An 18,593-nucleotide genomic window follows, 5' to 3' on the forward strand; every position below is an offset into this window, starting at 1 on the left:
AGGATCTGGCATAGCCTCTCAGGAGACAGCTGTCAGGTTCCTGTCAGCAAACACTTCTTGGCATCAGCAAGTGTCTGGGTTTGGTGTCTGCATGTGGGATGGATCCCCAGGTAGGGCAGTCTCTGGATGGCCTTTCCTTCAGTTTCTGCTCCACTGGTTGTCTCTGTATTTCCTTTAGACAGGAGCAATCCTGGGTTAACATTTTGAAGATGGGTGGGTGGCAAAGACCACATGAGCCCATCCTGAGATGATGTGAGTCCATCTTGGAAAGCTGCTTCATTGCTCTCATTCTGCCACCAACAAAGCTTGTGACTGTACCTCATTCCTCATTCCTGAGGTCTGAGACCCAACGTATGTGAGTTGTCATAGAGAGAAAAATCACGGGACATTTTACAAATTGTTTGGGCGACTCTCCTCTAAGCCAAACGCTGCTCGCATAAATGCAGAGAGAAGGTCTTTGGAACTGTTGTCTCTTTCAGGCTCAATGCAACTCAGCATATAATTTTACCTTCATCAAGGCAGAGGCTGATCTTGGTGGAAACCCCTTCTACAGGCAGTCCCAGCAGCGTGGCCATATGCAGTGACAGAGGTGTGACAATAGCTATGAGGAGGCAGGAGAACGGAAGGCTCCTTGGTTTCTTTCTCCTGCTGCTCTGCATTCTGAGAGCGCATGGCCATGTTCTACAGGATGAGGACCTCCCTGGTTCTCTACATCCTAACAGTGCATGGTCACATTGAATGGGAGATTTGGGGACCTGGTTGGCTTTAGAGACAGAAGAAGATGGAAACACCTCTGCCAAGGGTGCACATCTGCTGGAGCCATGAGGACTTGGGAGGTGAGCTTGTCCTCAGAGAAGCTGACTCGATACTCTGCCCAGCCCTTAGCAGCCAGTTCTACAAGGACACAGCACTGAGAATTACTGGACTATGTCTATGTGGATGTGGGATGTGGGATGTGGGATGTGGGAGGCAGCTAAAAAGATACCTTTCTTCAGTCTTGGGATGAAATGGAAGTATGAAACCGGGGAGAAGGGAACCGTGAAAAGCCAAATCTAGAACTTTTGAGTTGTTCATATTGTATAAAAATAAACCAAGCCAAGGAACTAGCAGCCTCTCTGGGAGAATGCAGGTGGGTATGCAGCTAGGCTTTTCATTGTAAGTGACAGTGCTTTTCTCTAAATTACAAATGAATGGGCAAAGTAATAGGAGAAAAGTGTGTGAACCAGGCCAACATCATGGCTACATCATTCTTAGTGTTGGCTTTTCCTTTTATAAAATTTATCTTGAATTGCTCAAGTCAGCTCTACGGTTATGAAAAACTACCACTTCTAGGCAGAGGCTAGGTGGGCATGGTGAATGAAAGCAAACGCCCTGTCCCTGAAGGTTTTCTGACCAAGTGGGAACAGATGCAAATCGCTATGCTATGTCGGGGAGCTGTGGTGGACTGATAGCCACAAGTGACTAGGAACTGAAACATTGGGAAGTAAGATTTTCTTATATAATTTTTGAAGCCACAGCAACCCTGGGGTGGTAGCACACACCTTTATCCTCAGCACTAAAGAAGCAGAGGCAGGTAGATATGAGTTTGAGGTCAGCCTGGTCTATAGAATGAGTTCCAGTACAGCCAAGGCTATACAGAGAAACTGTGTGTCAGAAAACCAAAACATAAATAAATTTAAGCATACATATATTATAAAATACATTTCCACTGAATTTTTCCTTTAGTTTTTATGGTGCTATTAAAGGATATGAGAAAATATATGACCTTTGGAATTGGGCATAAATCCTGCCTCATGATCAGTGTCCATCTTCTAGTTCCAGCTTGTTCTGCTGCATTAGAGATGTTATGATACGCTGCAGGATTATCAAGAGAGAAAAGTGACAGCACCTCCTTTGAAGGCACACTTCCTCTGTGACACATCAGAGGGACACTGGCATAGAAGGATCTTAGATAGTCTAGTGGTAGGAACTACATTTTCTGGTAATGTATGAATTGTGGCTAGAAATAGAGACTTAGATCTGAGTCATTTCGCTAAAATTCTTATATAGCAGACTGAAGCACACCCCAGTGTCCAACCAGGGTGTTCTCCAAATTCTCGACAGAACACAGTAGTGCAATGGCTAATTCATCTTAATGATTCTTTTGAGTTTATTTTGCCATAATATGATAGATGGGGAGCAAGTCACTATGGGGGTCACCCAGTGTTTCCTCCTGGATTGGGATTGAAAGTGGAGCCTCAGAACCTGCCAGTGAGCAGTAGACCCGGGAGAACTGAGCTGGGCAGCCCTTGACTAGACCACTCCCTGGCTCTTTTCTGGTGGTCCCCTCGGAGTTGTTTGGGCTCGCTTGCACTGCATTGTGTCTCTAGCATCAGGCCTCTGTGTGGTGAGCATTATTTTTGCTATGGTGTGTCTTTGTCTTCGCATTTCCTTTTACAGAACTTGTTCTCGTAATTTTTCAAATCAGTTCTTTTCCAAAGCGGCCTCTATTGTTCATGAGTGGTCTTTGAGGGCGCGTTTGAAAATAAAACCGTGCTCGGTTAGTTCAGTTGACTCGTTTTTTTCCCCCCTCTGGACAGCTGGCTTTGTTTTCTCTTAGCTTTAAAAGCATGTCCCTTTTCACTTGTTACATGTTAATGTTTTTCAGAAACGTTTATTAAATGGATCATTTTTTCCACTGCTTTCAACACCAGAAAACAAAACAAGTTGAGTCATGTCAAAAGCAAGTTGTCTGCAGGAATAATGTAAGAATAAGTTTTTTTTTTCTGGATATGATTTAAAATTTGAGGGGTTTATCATTTTGGGAGGTATTATCTAGGCCATAAAGTAACACTAAAAAAGTCAAATTTTTTAAAAAAACATTTGTTTAGGTAAGAGTATATTATAAAAATAGCTCAGTCATTCAAAGTTATCAGATTATATCTCAAATGATGTACTCTAGAATATTTAATTATTTTAGGACTTATTGCTTCTAAAATACATAACATATATATGAGCTTCAAAAATAAACATACATGCTCATATGACCTTTACTACATATATTATCACAAAATACTCATTTACATATGTTTTGATGTGTGGTTTGTTTCCTTCGTGTTTTAAATCACGTAATTGCTAAGATACAGATAGTTAACATGAGTTTGCATCTCTGTATGGGCTATGCAGTATCCAAGATGCCTTCAGGCTTCTCCCATATGGTTTTTTTCTGGTCTCTCTTGAATGTGGTACTTTGTATGTAATGGCTGGCTTTCAAGATCATTTTAAACAGACAAAAACATAAACCACAGTCTCTTGATGTGCAGCATGAATCACACTACATTTTTATTAGTCAGAGAATTCAGATAGCCGACCCACTCTGAAAAGGAGAGGGAAGGCCTAGCATGCAAAGAATGCAGCTCATTACAGGAATACAGTCATGGTCTTTCTAGCAGATGAAAAATATTCATTGCATATGTATTGCATCTAGGACAGTGTTCTGGCCACTAGGAAGAGAGAACTTCACTGTCTTCTGTGGGACAGGGCTTGGCTTAACTCAAGGTTTGGAACAAATAGATTTGATAGCCAATATAGTTTTGAAGTTTGACAGATACTAAGAACTTCATTTCCTACATTATATTTCTCAGCTGAAAGAAATTGTAATCATGGCTCCCTTTATCTACATATATTACATTGTGTGCTATAAAAATAAAGAGAATACATTCTTTTATCTAGGAAAATTAAGGATTTGAATATCTTTATAAGAATTTAATGGCATTTTTTTTTTCATTTTTTTCTCACATAAGAAAGCCCCAGTAATTCATGTAAGAATAATTATATCTAGGGTTTTGTAGAGATGGTTCAGTCATTCAAATGCTTGCTGCATTTTAGGAGTACTGTATTAAGTAGGAGAACTTGAATTTGATTCCCAGAGTCCACATGAAAATTGGGGTGTGATGGCCCCACCTTGTAATCCTAGTGCTGGGAAGGCAGAGTCAAGTGGGCTTCCAAGTGGTGATGGACAGCTAGCCTAGCCTACTTACAGAGCTCCAGGACACGAGAGACTGTCTCAAAAGCACAAGGTGGACAATTCCTGAGAAACAAAACCCGAGGTTAATGTCCAGCCTCTCCTGTGTGTGCACACACATGCACATATACATCCATCCACAGGCACACACACACATACACACACATGTACACATGTACACAGACATACACACACATGCATGTACTCAGACACACAGACACACACATAGACACACACACACACACACACACACACACACACTAGAATTCCACAGTAAATCAAAAACTTCAGTTTTCTTTTCAACAAATCTTTTACCAGAGGAGCTCATCGGTCTCTTTATTTTATGACCATTACGTGCTACTTGTGTAAAGTACAAGAAGATAGCAGAAGGCAGGACAGGAAGTCAAGAGAAGCAGGCAAACGATTGCCACAGTCTGGGCACCAGAAACCCAGCTCTTCTGGAATGTTCTAGGAATACCTCATCTGTATCTCGATACCAGCTGCTATACAGTCATGTAGAAGTTCTTATACTTTTTCCTTAGATTCAACTATACTTCTGAGTCCCCAGCTCTTCCATCACATCTGTTCCTAGAGTTCTCAGTGCTCATTGCCCATGACCTAGCAGCATACATGTAGTCTAATGGCAAACAGACTGCGCTTCATCTGCAAACATATAGTCAACTGGTTTCATGCAAACTTGTTATTTTCTCCTTTTGAGCTCACTTTCCACACCCCTTGAATATCACTGCCTTTTATCCAGTCATCAAGGTCAAATGCACTGGGTCTTTCATTTTTCTTTCCTGTGTCACATGTTATTTTTGTTTAAACTGATGACCTGAACTTACCAGGAGACTCTATTTCCTTCCTTGTCCCGCCCACTGCTTTCATTCAGACATTCACCGCCTCCTGTCCACCAAAGAGCATTAGAACCCTTTTCCTCTACCCTCTGCCTCTGCACAGCGTTTTCCACATTGTCTGCTTTTGCAAGTATTTTACTGCAAGAGCTTCCGATTGCCTTAATGTCACTTATGAATTCTATTGCTAACGGGTAGAGAAAGATGACTTTTTGCTGGTTTACAAATCACCCAGTGTCACTTACTGTATTGTCAATTTATTATTCAGGCCCAACTCTGGCTGCTTCTATCCAAAAATCTTACAAACCAGTCTGAATCTTTCCCTGAAATTTCCAAATCTTTCTCTGTCCATTTCACTACATCTGTTGGCATGGGGGTTCTTTTGTCTACTGAGTATGTCCAGTGGGTCCACCTTATCTGTAAAACCTACCTTAGGAGTTTTGTAGTAACCCTTCAGAACCTACTGAGAGGCTCCACCAGCATTTCCCAAATCAAAAGGTTTTCCTGGGAGCAGGTACAACACAGAGTGAATAAATATGCCAAAGGACATGATCCACGTGTATGAAAATATAATGAAATTCTATGATTGTTTACAATGAATAAAACTTTCCTAAATTCGATTCCAAAAGTATTATAATTTTTTGGCTGACTCTGAAAATCACTTATTCCTTCTTTTTTTGGCCAATGTTCTACAATATTTAAGTTAGGTAGCATTGTCAGATATATGACTTTTAATGAAATAGAATAGTATATTGTAAATAACAACTTGTAGAGTAGTGTCTAGTATTTACTACATCTTTCCTTAATGTGATGAAGTCTCTCCCTGTCTACACAACTCAGATCCATGGGGATTATAAACCAAGTTATTGTTGTTGACTTAATCCCACCAAGTTTACTTGTGCAAATGTTAATTTTATAAATTCCATTTAAATTTTGTTTGCCACATAGTGATGTAATAAAACAAACTTCCTGGAGGGAAATTTCCCCTTCTCTCATTCTTCCTCCTCCCTTTCTTGTTGACCTAGTATGAATTAGTTTAGTCAACCACCTTGTTATATTCGAGGGGATCAAATCAGTATTGTTTATCAAAGTCATTATTCACTAATCCCTCTCAACTGTGGTTTCAGTCAATGATGCTTCAAAAATGTTGAATGGAAAATTCCAGAAATAAACAATTCATAAGTTTAAAATTGCATGCAGTTTTGAGCAGCATGATAAAATCTCACACTGGCCTTCTCCATCCTGCCCAGGATGTGAATCACCCTGCCTGTTACTTATTTGGACACCATACCTCTTATCAGATCGACTGTTCTGGTGTCACGATTCTTGTGCTCAATGAATGGGTTGTTAAATTCATGAAGGCCCAAGAATATTGCTGCCAGAAATCTTATCTTAGTACATGGGTATATTGTTCTATTTTTATTATTAGTTATCATTCATCTCTTACTGTGGTTTATTCATAAATTAAACTTTATCTTAGGGACTCTGTAAGAAAAAGACTGTTAGATGTTATAGTATCCACAATGTCTTGTAATGAATGTATCCCTTGTGGGCGTGTGGGGCTACTATAAACAATTCTCTTTTTGAGAATCTTGTTTAAGTCCACTTAAGAACTCCCACAGGATCAAACATTAAATTAGTTTATCTAGGTCCTTTTCTAACTCCAAATTATCTGCTTTTCCCATTCTACCACAGAAGAGTTAATCAATCCCATTTTTTCAACAACTGTAAGATATAGTTAATATTAAATATTATATAGTTCTTTTTCCTCTGAGTCTGATACCTTAATCAAAAAGGCTATTTATTTTATTGAAATTTAGACACTTGACAAAGTTGCCCAACTCAAAATGTATAGAATACAGGCGGAATGGTAGATCCTGATTGTCATGGTTGATTTCCTGATGGAAGGACCTCCCATATTCTCTGTATTGCCAGGTACATAGAAGTTAGTTTTGTGGGAGCTCACTGTCAGTCAGGAATGGACAAAATTTAAAGACTCAGATCCTATATGCATGAATAGCAGTTATGCATTTAACAAGTTTTACCATGTTGTGAGAAAAGCAATGCTTGTGTGTTTGGTAAGAATGTTGTAGAGAAGGGTGTGGCACAAAACAAGCCTGAAGAGATGAAAAGAGGTTATTTTAACTGAATATTTGTTAAAGCAGCCTGAGTTAATTAAGCCTCATGGTGACTGTGTTTATTTCCTTTCTGGTCTCCACACCTCTCTCAGTGTTGGCTACCTTGAAGTTAACTGGCTTGAACGGCGGTACCACACCCTTAATTTGATCTTTCCCATGAGTCACTTTGCTCAACAAAAAATTTTTACTGGACTTATTCTTCAAAGTCTTTAAAGCAATGCCACTTCTTTCTATGTCTAGGAAATAAGTTGGGGTCTGGTTACATAGAACACAACTGGCTAGAAGCACAAAGTATTTGAGTTCGCTCAATATTTTTAAGATGCTAATCCCCAGCCCCAATAAAGCAGTAGTCTAGGAGGGTCTTAATTGATGGTGGCAATGTAAATAAAGTTTTGTTGGTAGACTGCAGCTTTCACAGAAGACATGCTTCTCCATTCTCACTGGCGATGGGGTTTCTCCCAGAGGCAGGAACAAGGGCTGAAGACAGCTGTAGACGAGGGAAAGAACCTCCTAAAGAAAAAGAATGAATGTTATATTAGGGTACAGGGTAATAGCACAATATAGATTTTTCCCAAACAATGCTGTCTCCTATCTTTATTTAAAAACTGGGGTTAGTAATGAAGCTCTGCATCTTTCTTCTACCCTGAGTGTCTTACATGTTGGGTTTCTGAAGGAAGAAGGGAATCAGATGGATATTAGGTCATGAGGAGCCATTTCTGAACTCGGTATAGAGCACTGAGTAGCACCTGGGATCTCAGCTCTTATGACTCAAGAGGAGGCGTGGGTGTACTGTACTTCCTCATGGACAACACATTGTGCCTCCTGACTGGGAACATTCTGTGACTTGAATCTCATTACAGCAGCAGAATCAAAGAGTGATGTTGAGGGGGTTCTGAAGAGAAGCATAGCAAGAGCTTTAGGGGAGGCTGTTTTTTTCTTCCTCAGGTCATGTCAGTAAATTGTCTCAGACTATGGTAAAGGCACCATTGGGTTTGGTAGGGCTTTTCTGCTTGGAGAGAGGAATCTTTCCACTGGTAGAAAGAGTTGTCAGAATTTAGATCATCATCCTTGCCTTCTTTTAGGGTCTTTCTTATGTCCCCATGCCAATGCATAGCATCTCCCCTCCACACAAGCAGTGTTCTTTCTTGAACAGTGGGAACATGGCAACGATTTAAAGTTCAACATTGTAAAGCAGACTTTTTTAAAAATATGTGGAACTGAAGGCTCCCACAAAATCATGTGTTTAGAGTTTTAATACCCAAGACCTCTGAATGGAACACTATTTGAACAAAGAGTCTTTTTTCCCCTACAAATAAGCCAACTTTAATAGATACTGTTTTGTATTTATATAGCAACTTCCTCAAGAACCTTAAGTGGTTTACAGGCATCTTCTGTAATGAGTCCCACATCAATCGTGTGATTCCCCCAGTTTGCCAGAAGGAGAGCACAGAGAAGTGACTTTCAGAAGGTCACATAGTTAAGAGCGCTGGAGGTTCCCCAGTACCTTGCCTCCCTGGCTCTCAGCCACATCCCTTATAAGAGAGTCTTTAGTGAAAAGTCTGTTTACCGAAAGCATCATGAGGAGCATGTTATAAAAGTTAGGTCTTCCTATGGCCACCATGGAAGGAGAAACCCTGCACTGATAGCTGCGCTGAGGCCACAAGGACACTATAGCATGTTTTCTCGGTTACTCTCTTAAGTAACCTTCTAAAGGTAACTTCCCATGGCAGAAGTCACAATGCTCAGAAGTAGGCTTAATTTAGAATGTTGAGTTTCAGCTACAGTAATTCATAGAAACTTTTGAACAAAGAGTCTTTAAAATGATAGTTATTAATCTAAAGGTGAGCTCAGGGGAGCACAGAGAGACATGACCATGTGAGAAACAAGGCTAAGGTTGTCATCATTAAACCATGCTCGAGAGAAACAAACCATGTCTGCACCCTGATCTTCCACTTCTGCCCTCTGGAGCTGTAGGAAGATCTGTTATATAGGCAGATCTTTTTTTTATGTAAAATCTAGTGATTTAATACAGATACACTGTTTCCCTCTTCTGTTTAGAGGAATGTGGAGCAGGAGGCTTCCTGCTATCCTCTTAATCATTTAACAAGAAGAAAGCACTCAGTGATAGCAAGAAAAAGGTCCATGGTGTGGGTTGCAAGACTGGAGAGCTCCTTTGTGTTGTGTGAACCTAACCAAGGGCATCAGGGTAGGACCATCTTAAAAGGATCCACAGAATTGTCCTACTGGAGAACATGAAGCTTCAGTGTAAACCTTCAAATGGCAGGGACACAGAGAAATTAGAAGGCAGCTGGGAAGCAGTACTGTTCAAGCTGAACGATTGTGCAGTGGAGTGAGAATGTCATATAATTTATGTTTCATACCCAGGACAATTCAACAGTAAGAGAAATCATGCCAGATAACAGGGATGTATCGATACTTTCCCAGTGTGAGTCTCGATGCATGGTTACCCTGTGGAGCACAGGTGTCTCTAGGGTGATTATTCAGGCTGGGCTAGTACAGGGGTTTCTGGGATATTTTGAAGCCAAGAGAAAGGTTCATGTCAGTTAAGAAAAATGGCTCCTATACATTTATTTCTGATCATTCCTTCTGGATTCTGGATGATACAGAAGCAGAAGACAGGATGGGAAAAGATATGCGAGAGAAAGCTAGATAAAAAATGTTAAGGAATAGAGTGTATTTGATTGCCCCATTGCTGGTTTTGAAAGTATAGATCAGAATAAGGTGGAGAATTATTGAGAAAGATGTCAGCATTTGGCCTTTACACACATGTACATGCATCTAAATACACACCTTCATACATGTGCACAGCTGCATGAGCATGTACACACACACACACACACACACACACACACACACACACACCAACCACAGTCTGGATCTTGCCTGGATGCAGAAAAATGATGAAGATTGAGTGGGATGGGATGGCTGTACTTTTCACTGGAGTTTTGAAAATAAGACAATGATGGCCTTTTTCATTTTAAGTACCTGGGAAATTATATGACCACATGAAAAAAACCACCAGTAATTAGATTTAAAAAAAATCTTTATTTACTGATTTAACTCTCTCTCTCTCTCTCTCTCTCTCTCTCTCTCTCTCTCTCTCTCTCTCTCTGTGTGTGTGTGTGTGTGTGTGTGTGTGTGTCCATCTTTGAGTGCAGTGTGCCTGTGCCATGGGTTATGTGTAGAGGTAAGAGAACAACTCTGGGGAGCTGGTTCTCTTCTTCCACAAGACAGGTTTCCAGGCCTGTATGCAATTGCCTATACCTCCATGTTTCTGCCCCCAATGCAGTGATTAAAAGAGATGGCATTAATATAGACTATGTAGAAGGAACTATAGCTTCAGTATATAGTGTCCTAATATATGCTAGCTTCTGGACAGTGAATAGCCAAAAGTAAGGTGGGACTAAGGGTTTGTTCTTTTGGAGGGTGCTTTCTATGGTTACCTGATTTTCTTCCTCATGTGTATATGAGTAAATTTTCTTTCAACTTGATTTTAATGTACCCACTTCTTTCAAGCCCTTATTTCTGAATTCGGTAGTTTACATGTTATGAGAGTGGGGGTGAGATTCTGGTGTTTCTTCTGGTAGGAACTTGTCTACTATGCTGTGCCAATTCTTTGGGCTAAAGAACCTCCACAGACAACAGTCAAAACCTCTACTGGAGAAACACTGAAGTTGCTTCCTGAGTGTCCTCACTGAGGTTAGTCCAATGAATAGGACTAGTAGGCACAGGTAGACTGTAGGATCTGTGGTAAACATACATCTGGAGAGAAGCTCATGGTGCTGAAGTGGAGGTCTCTTGTGGTACCCCACACCGTCCAAGCTTAGAGAAGCAATGTGTTTCCCAAGGTAGGGACACAAAATGGCCAGGTGTATTCAGCTGACTCATTTGCTGTGAGTAGGCATCGGTCTCTGAGGAATAGACTGAGACCACAGAGCTGATCTCGCTACTCGAAGGGAAACCTCTGAAAGAGGAGGAAGGCAGGTTGGGCTGAAACTTATGGGGTGTTGGAGTGAACACCCATAAATAGACCTTGTGTTATTTTCTTTGCTCTATTTTTTTTTTTTTTAAGAAACAGGTATTGCTTTGTTGAAGACAGTTTCCTGCTTGTGAATTTGAATCTGTTTAACTTCAAGTGCAAAATAAGAGTGAAGCACACATGAAACTTCCTCTTCTCTTAGGGTCCACTGGACTGGATCTTAGCTGGGCTATCTTCAACTATGCTAAATGACACTGGTAGACATGTTCCTGCCTTGTCTCATTGCAAACAGTTTGCTCAACTTTTAGGGTTCATCACTGAAGTCTCCTCCAAAAATGCTAGAGTGCGTCTGAGGCTTTTATTTTTTTCCAATAGTGATCGGCACAATTGAGAATAAATCAAGACCTTCTTTTCCTGGCGAAATAAATTCAGTGTCACAAGTCTGGGTCAGAAACTAGGTTTACGACAGGGCGTCCCGGATGTCTCTGCAGCTTCCTCTTTGCATCAGCTGCCAGAATCCAGTCGGCTAGGACCAGATGGTTGCCAATCTGTGCAGCTGCTCCTCCGGGCCTTCTTCTGGGATAGCTAGGGGCTTGGCTCCCCTGTAGCCTTCAGAAGACCCTCACCGGGTCCTAATCCACCAGGGAAGGGAGACAGGTGGAAGGGAGCCCTGCTTTATGAAGACAGGATCACCACACCTGCATTTAAACTGGTGGCCTGACTTTATTGGATGCCGAGAGCATGAAATAGTGACCCAGAGCCCACGAGCACTGCTCCAGCAGGTTCCAATGCTCCTGTTTCTTCCCGTGCTTCCTCCAATGACGTCAGGCTCACTTTCTGCTCCCACTTGGAAGGACCTAGCCTCCTTCCAGGGAACCTTTACACAGCTCTTGAGTTTTGATTTATTTTAAAATTATAGATGGACTCAACAAGCTTCTGCTTTTGTTGCTTTGCTACTCTCCCTGTGGGAAACTGGATGCAAACTCTTTCCTTCCATCTTTTGTAAGTATTTGCCGTGATCCTGGCTGTATGGTCCAACACCACCATGGAGAGAACTTGTAACCAAAGGAGAAAGGATTGATAGAAGTGGGCTGTCTTCGTTTTTAATCACCGACTCATATGCACTAAGTCCACTCTCTGAAATTTGAGAGGCTGGGCCTCCGTTATCTTATTTCAGACCATCCATTTCCCATATGCTATGAGAGACCAACTGTCACATTATAAATGGAAGATGATGGTTTTAGAGGCTTTGACAAGATCACTGACCAGAATCTTCCCTGACCTGAGATTTCTTTGTATCCTCTCCCTGGTCTTACATCTCCTCAAGAAGGTTTTATCTTGCATGTGCAACTTCAGGCATCTCACTGGGACAGTCTGAGGAAGGTAGCTGAAGGAAGTCAGGCTTGATTCCAAAGCTCTGATGGATAGCAGTTCAAGTTAGCAAATCTACCATAAGAATTCAACTTGGTGCTTGATTATCAATGATGGAGCAGATTATGTTGCGCAGAGACAAAAATCTACACCAGGATCCTTGGGTCCCAAGTTCTGCTTCATTATGCATGGCTTTGTTTTCATTGGCACCACACAATGCCACATTCTTAAGAATCCAGCAGGAGGATCATGAGGAAGACACAAAAGATATCTTGGACATCCTTTTAAAAAGTTAACATTTTAAAGTGATTTAAATGTAAGCAAATCAGAGACACATGGATTACATTTCCCTTAGAATACATATGGGTTTGGAGAATTAAGGGAAAAAAGGCTTGGCACATTGTGGTCGGGCAGAACTGAATGCAAAACATTCAGGGAAAATATTTAGTGTTTTAGTTTTCTTTCAAGCACTAAAAGTGAAGACGCAGTCATCTGCCCTCTCCTGTTTCTGAAGAACTGGGGTGGGGGTGTTGGGGGAGGGGGCCGTCTAGGGTGGGGGTGGGGCTCTGTCAGAGGCTTTCCAGGTGAGCTTTTATAGAGCCTTTGGTTTTCTTGGTTTACAAAATATTCTTTCCCATTTTCTTCACTGCCCATGCCCTGTTACCATCTTTATCTCTTACCACACAGGGAAGTGCACAACTGCTTACCTTGAGGAGTCATAGGGTTTGACACAGTGTTTCAGAGCTGAAAAATTCACATTGTGTTGAACACCCAGAGCCCAGAGGGAACATTAATCAATCCCCATTTATTTGAATTGACTAATATCTCTAAAGAATTTACTGCTTTGTTCCATGTGGCTTTTAAGTGGACTGTGCCTTGCTATATATGCCTTCTTGTCTTCTATATGTTCTTCCTCTCTCTATTTTCCCTTTATGTTAAACATTGCTAGGAGTAGAAACTTTGCTCTTTAGGTATTTCTGGTTGTAGCAAGCTTAATTTAAAGTGTAGTGTTTAATTACTATTAGTTTGGATATTTTATGATTTCATTTTCTTTTTAAGCATTTGCATGAAATTATTAATATTACATTATTTGCTCTCCTGCAGTTCATCAGATCTTCATTCATATGGTATTTATGTTGGATATGCTCTCTTGATTCCAATCTATTGGTGGAAAAAAACCAAAACACATGCATTTCATTCATAGTTAAGTGGTCTGATTCTGTGTGAGCTATTGTGTCTAAAGTTATAGGAATTAAACCTTTAAAAAGTGATAAGCTGGACTATTTCCCCTTGTTATGATGTGTTCAGTTGATATCCCTGGTCAGCTTGCTCCTTTCTGAGTGAACCTGGGGAAGATGGGAAGTGGGGGAGAAACCTAGAGGAGTGGAGGAAGGGGAAACTAAGGCTGGGATATACTGTCTGAGAGTAGAATGAGAAAAAACATGATAAGGACGTAACAGGGAAAGACAGGAAGAGGCCCATTGTGATGAGATGCTCAGATTTTATTTTCCCAGTTGTAGTCTGACTATTTGCTTAATGAACTATTCAAATATTCAGGATATGGTCACATGCTTTAGTGGAGCTAAAGGGTCAAACTTTTTAATCCTGTCTGAGTCCTTTTCCTGCGGACATCAAAATCCTAGGGAGTTGTAAGATTTCTTGGAGAAAACTAAAACACAGAATAGGGGAGAGGAGGAGGGAGAGAGGAAGGAAGAAAAGTGAGAGATAGGGAGAGACAGAGAGACAGAGAGAGGGAAAGAATGACACAGAGAGACAAAGGGACAGAGAGAGATAGAGAGGGAGAGAGAGACAGAGAGAGACCCACAGAGAGACAAAGGGAAAGAGAGACACAGAGAGACAAAGAGGCAGAGAGAGACAGAGAGAACATGTGAGAGACAAAGAAGACAGACACACAGAAAGAGAGAGAGACAGAGACAGAGAGACTGAGGGCTCAAATGAGTGTCTCTGTACTACTGACTTTGCCATTTGATTCTAAGCTTTGTAAATTGGAGTGTTAAGCTCTACTAGTTTAGATGCTTGGAAGACAATTTGTTTGCTTTATCTTTCCCTGACTGAAATGTTTCCGATTCTGCTAAGATGAAGAAATGTTGATCTTAGGTTTCAATTTTTTAAAAGTTATCTACTAGATTTAGAACGAAGGCCTATTATATGGTTCTCAAACTTTTAATTAGGTCAAGATGAGTTTATTTTTAGATCTAGTTTAACATCTTTAAGATTTCAAGCATTAAATCAAATCTTACTGGAAAATGCTTTCTTAAATTACCTTTTATCAAAGTTAAGATAACATTTTAACCCTTATGTCTGGAAAATCCCTTATGGCCACAATGAGAACGAAAGAAAGAACAAATGTCCATGACTATTCCCCAGACTTGAGAAGGTTTACGAATGGCTAACTTATTATGAAAATAATATTTACTTGTTATCTCCAGCAGGTTTTACATCTTTCACCTATTCTATATACTATAAACCATGCATGGTATTTCAAAGTCTATAGTCTACTTTCAAATCCTATAAAATACATTTTATAATTTTCAAATTTATTTGTGAATTTTTCTCATGGGTGTGGTGTGCATGTACATGTTTGTGTATGTGCACATATGCCTGGATGCATGTGCACATGCGTATGAGCGGCGATGGAGGGCAGAGGTCAACATCAAATGCTTTTCTTAATCACAATTCATCTCATTTGTTGGTATGGAGTTTCTAGCTGAACCTGGAGTCTGATGATTTGGATAGTCTGGCTGCCCAGCAAACACCAGACATCCTCTTGTCCCTGCCTACGCAGTGTTGAGATTATAGGCCCACGATGACCTGCCATGCTTTACATGGGTGGTGCTTGGGGTTGAACTCAGTCCTTGTGCTTGCATAGCAAATAATGTCTTTAAGGGCTGAGCCATTTCCCCAACCCCACTTTGATTCATATTCCAGTGAGGTAGGCATATCAGGGGAAATTCAGTGCATGAAAATGCCAGTGCTTCTGAAAAATAGACAAGGAGGAGATGTGCGTTATAGATGCAAAGTTCTGTAGGATTGCTGAATACACAGGTGTTTCAGAGATACTTGAACCTGTCCAAGAAATATGTGCGTGTGTGCAAGTGTGTTAGCTATCTATGCTGTATAGCAAACAATGCCAAAGCCTAACGTCTGAAGAGAACGACCATCGGATATTTTACAGTTTCTGTGCAGCAAAAATTAAAAGTAGTGGCAGCTTATTTGGTGAGAGCTGTTGTTCTGCCCCACAATGGATTTACTCAGTGCTGCAGACTCTGCTCTGAAGATTTGACTACAGCATAGCTTCCTCCTGAGGCTTGCCTATAGAACTGCTTGAACATTCTTAGAACAGGTTAGACAGACAGACAAACAGACAGACAGACAGACAGAGAATCAAGAGAGACACAGAGAGACAGACAGAGAGACAGAGAGTGAGAGAGAGAGAGGGAGGAAGGGAGAGAGAATCAGAGAGAGAGAGAGAGAGAGAGAGAGACAGAGAGACAGAGAGACAGAGAGACAGAGAGAGACAGACACACAGAGAGAGAATACACGAGAATGCCTTAAACAAAAGCCTGCCTCAGGTTTTGCGCTTTAATCTAGGAAGCGATACAACATGAACTTATGATACACCATGGATTGTAGAAATGCGTCCCCAGACACTTTGGAGAGGGTATGGGACACCAGCAGGTGGGGATAATTGGAGTTGGTTTCTATAGTACGTGTGTATGCATGTCCAAAATGCATGGTATGCTTTTTTACAACACTCACATACTTCTAACATCTTTAAAAAGTTCCGTTGTTTTATTTTGTGTGTAATAGCATGTGTGTGTGGAGACCAGGGGAAAACTTCAGGAGTTGGATCTTTCCCTCCACATGTGATTCTTGGGGATCGAACTCAGTTGTCAGACTCGGCGGCTGGTGCCTCAACCGGCCGAACGATGCTGTTGGTCCACCTTGTCAATATCTATTTTTAATCTCTGTTTTCTGCCTTTTAGACGACTCCTCTCTTTACAAATAGTATTTTTCCCAGTTCTTTTCTTTCACAGTCACACGTTAAAAAAGGGATGAAATCTGAAACAGTCACTCTGAGTTTCAGGGGCCTCTAAGTTTTTCTACAATTTAACCAGCAGATGGAGCACGGAAACTTGATATGTTAAGCACGCAGGGGCCCCCAAGCGGTGCTTCCTACCTTGCAGTCTTAAGGACCAGGAAGAGGCCTTCACATGAACCTAACTGTTCATCCTACTGTTCTAAAAGCCATGGTTGGGGCAGCGCTGACATTCACACCTTCGGACTAATCACCTCCCCTCTTGTCCTCTTGCGGACCTTCACGTCACTGCGTGCTGTCTCCCAAGATCACTGATCTCAGTTCGCGTTTCAGTTACTCATTTGGATATAGTTGTGTGTGGGCTGGGACGGTGACTACCCCACTCTCTGTTTACAGTGTGACGGAGCAGACAGGCACAGAAGAGAGAACTAGTACAACCTGTGCTAAAGGCCAGGGTGAGCCAGGGCCAGGGGCTGTGTGACCTCAAAATCCTGTTGCGCCTGCCTTGATGTGGAGATTGAGCAGGGTGGGACAAGGTGACTGCGGACGGTGCTGTCAGGGACCATTTCTTTTTGAAAATATTTTTTCCCATACAGTACATTCTGATTAGGGGTTCCCCTTCCCTAATTTCTCCCAGATCCTCCTCAGCATTCCACCACCCAAATCCACACCTTATTTCTGTGCGCTCTCTCTCTCTCTCTCTCTCTCTCTCTCTCTCTCTCTCTCATTACAAAACAAACAGGCAACTAAATAAATAAAACAAGATTTAAAACAAACAAACAATACCAGAATAAGATAAAACATGCAAGCAGAAAAAAAGAAAGAGCCAAAGATAAACACAAAGAAACACATTCATGTACACATACATGCCATAAATAGACAAAAACCAGAAATCAATACATAAGCAAAAGTCCTCTAAAGCTAAAACATAAAACAGACAAACAGAGCAAGACCTCTCCAAAAATACCACTGGGTTTGTTTTCTGTTTGTTATCTTCTGCTAGGACTGGCTCCTGTCCTTAAGTATGGTTTGCATGTCCAGGGAGACTATTAAAAGGAAACTAATTTTTCTGTCGTGAGTGGCTATCAATTGGGGTAGCTTCTGACTTGGGGAAGTGGGCTTGTGGCCACCTTCCCCTCACAGTGCTGGGCCCCCATCTGACTTAGTTCTGTGCAGGTTCTGTGTCTGCTGCCATAGTTTCTGAACTCACAGATGCTCCGGCTATGTTGAAGACCTTGTTTCATGTTTTCCACTGGCTCTTAGAGTCTTTCTACCTTCCTCTTCTGCAGAGTTCTCTGAATGAACCCTGAAAGAAGGGATTTTATGAAGACGCCCCATTTAGGACTGAGCTTTCTAGGTCTCTCTCTGCACAGTGAGAGTTGTGGCTTTCTGTATGTGTTCTGCTGCAGAGGGAAGCTTCCTGATGCTGACAGAGCTAAGGTCAGCAGAATGTTGTTAGGGGTCGTTTTATTCCTAGACTCCTCTATAGAACAGCAGTATTTGGGTTTCCCATAAGTGTATAGCCCATCTAGTCTTGGGTTCTTGATCACCTGAGCAGAGTCAGGCATAAATTCAGTCTCACACTTTAATCCAACCAGATACAGGTTGGTTAATCCCGAAACATTTGTGTCGCTACTACACTATATCTTGCAAGCAGGTCACCCTTGTGGATCAAAGGATTTGTAGTTATGTTGGTGATTCTGTTTCTCTTCTGGGAGTGTGTAGAGTAGTTTTCAGTACCATGAACACTAGTCAGTAAGGGTGAAGTCTTTAGACAGGCAACGTGACTTCTCCATGTGTAATGTAGGTAGGTGTTGACTTTAGCAATTAGACCTTTCCATCTGTGTGTAGAGAGCAACCATAGCCTTGATAATAATGTGGCTTGTTTGGGGGGTTTCCATGGGATGCTTAGACCAATTTGATGAGCTGTAACGTATTCCTGGCACAGAAGGTTTCACTTGGAAGCAAAGGATGTCTAGGTGGGGCTTTGTCTCCCCCTGTAATTTTGTGGTTTCTATACAACCCCTCAAATGTCCCTTCAATTTAGCTATCTTTTGCCGTCTTCCCTTTCTTACCCTGACATCTCCTCTTTCTCTGATCCCCCATCTCTCCTACACCAGAAGATTTCCATAGTAAATCAGTTTAGAATGAGATTTAATACATTTTC

This window comes from Micromys minutus, assembly GCF_963924665.1.
Source record: "Micromys minutus genome assembly, chromosome: 4".
NCBI classification, from domain to species: domain Eukaryota; kingdom Metazoa; phylum Chordata; class Mammalia; order Rodentia; family Muridae; genus Micromys; species Micromys minutus.